This window comes from Camelus dromedarius, chromosome X (assembly GCF_036321535.1).
Source record: "Camelus dromedarius isolate mCamDro1 chromosome X, mCamDro1.pat, whole genome shotgun sequence".
NCBI lineage: Eukaryota > Metazoa > Chordata > Mammalia > Artiodactyla > Camelidae > Camelus > Camelus dromedarius.
In genome coordinates, this window is record NC_087472.1 from 112,783,221 (window position 1) to 112,785,140 (window position 1,920).

Sequence of the window (1,920 nt, forward strand, 5' to 3'; positions counted from 1 at the left end):
TTGTGGCTGACAGACAGAGCACATAAACCATCTCCTTTTTTTCAAGGACAGTCAACGGACAGACTCAGCTAACACAAAGTGAAGACAAGCCAGAAGACTCTGGAAAGAAAAAACGTACGATCTGGACTTGTCCTCCGTGGTGCGAAGTACCTCCAGAAAGATGCCCGGCAAATGGTTTCACATGTTCCGTTTCTGGCAAGGAACACGCTGACATGTTGGGTGGATGTGAAGGAAGAGTGAACGCCATGTTTGGAACTCTAAGGGTAGCAGTCTGCGATGCCTGGAAGAGTTCGGAGGAGGTGACGCCAACTGCATTCATTTGTTGGTGGAGTCATTCATTTAATGGGCGCTCGGGGATCTCGTGGGACATGGCAGCGCCATGGTGGGTGACGCAGAGCATGGTGTGGATACATAAGGTGAACGAGTCCAGATCAACCGAGTCTCGACACTGTGCTTCCTCCAAGGTCCACGGGCTCATTTACCTTCTGTCCTCCAGGCAGTGTATGCGGGTAGAAGCATTTCTAAGGAACAGAGCATGGACAGCCTTCCCGAGACCATGCACTCAGAAAGGCACCTGCTCACAGAATGTGGCACAGACCCACACAGCCCCATCGCTGGGGAAGCACGTGGTAGCACGTCTGTGCTTTTTTTTCGGGAGGAGGAGTCTTCTCCTGAAAAGCACCCCAACTGGCCAGAAGGTCTCCCTCTTCCCCACCTTGGGGACAGTTAAGTCTCCTTACAGGAGCTTGGCAATTGTTTGTGTCTTCACGGCTCTGAGTAGACTCACGGTCATTAAGCTGAACGAAGAGAGACTCTGGGCAAATATCTAGTGATATTAATGAGCAAATCCTCCGCAGAAACTCCTAGTCACCCATTGGCTACTCGAACCTTTCAGTGACCATTAGTACATGATGTTGCCCAGCGGGGAGTGTCACCTAGATTTTTACAATCTGATGTTCCATTGCTCCTTGTGCTGTTGCTCTGGTTTCACACGCGCTTTGTTTTGTTTTTGTTTGGGGGGGAGGTCACTAGGTTTATTTATTTGTTTGTTTTAATGGAGGAACTGGGGATTGAACCCAGAACCTCGTGCCTGTGAAGCACACGCTCTACCACTGAGCTCTGCCCTCCCTTCTGTTTGGTTTCAGTACAAGGGCATTGATGAAAAAACCAGTGCTAGTGTTGATATAATTAACTCTGGTGATGTTTGAAATACTCCTTGGTGAGTGAGCAGTCATGTAGACGTCCCAGAGCGAGGAAAAGGCATCAATAATAAGGAGTCCACACGTGGAAGATCATAAAAGGAGAGGCTTCAGCAAGGGCTACGTTCTGTAGGATGGAGCTTTAAATGGGAAGGTGCCCTCCCATCCCAAAAGTAGTCCACAAACCATCAAAGCACCAAGCAGCCTGTGCCCACTAATCCTGCCTGTAGTGCAGTGGGTTGAATGGTGGCCCCAGAGGGATATACTGACACCCTGATTCCAGAGACCTGTGCACGGGAATTTATTTGGAATGAGGGCTTTTGCAGAGGTAATTAGATGTAAGAGTCAAGATGAAATCGCCCTGGATCAGGGTGGCCCTACATCCAGTGACAGCGTCCTTATAGGAGACAGAAGAGGAGAGACACAGACACGGAGGAGAAGCCACGTGGAGACAGAGGCCAAGACGGGAGTGAGGCAGCCACCAGCCCAGGGACACCTAGAGTCCAGGAAAAAAAAAAAAAAAACCACCTCAAAGCCTAAATATATTAAAATATATAAATACAATCATATGTCTAGAGGCATTTTTTTTCCCCCAGCTTTGGAAGCATGCTTGTGGTGGCCTCATTCATGGGACCTCATCAAATACGCCGGTTGCTCTTATCCTGGAAACGGAATTCCTTATCACTGGCTCGGTCGGGAGGCAGGCGGATGGAGGCCATCA

General features: G+C 49.3%; 1 non-coding gene across 1 annotated transcript; it reads right to left on the reverse strand.

Moving 5' to 3' along the window:
* Positions 1-1,055: 1,055 nt before the first annotated feature.
* TRNAV-CAC (transfer RNA valine (anticodon CAC)) lies at positions 1,056-1,128 on the reverse strand. Its single transcript has one exon. It is a non-coding gene; the product is annotated as a tRNA-Val (tRNA).
* Between the last annotated feature and the right edge of the window lie 792 nt (positions 1,129-1,920).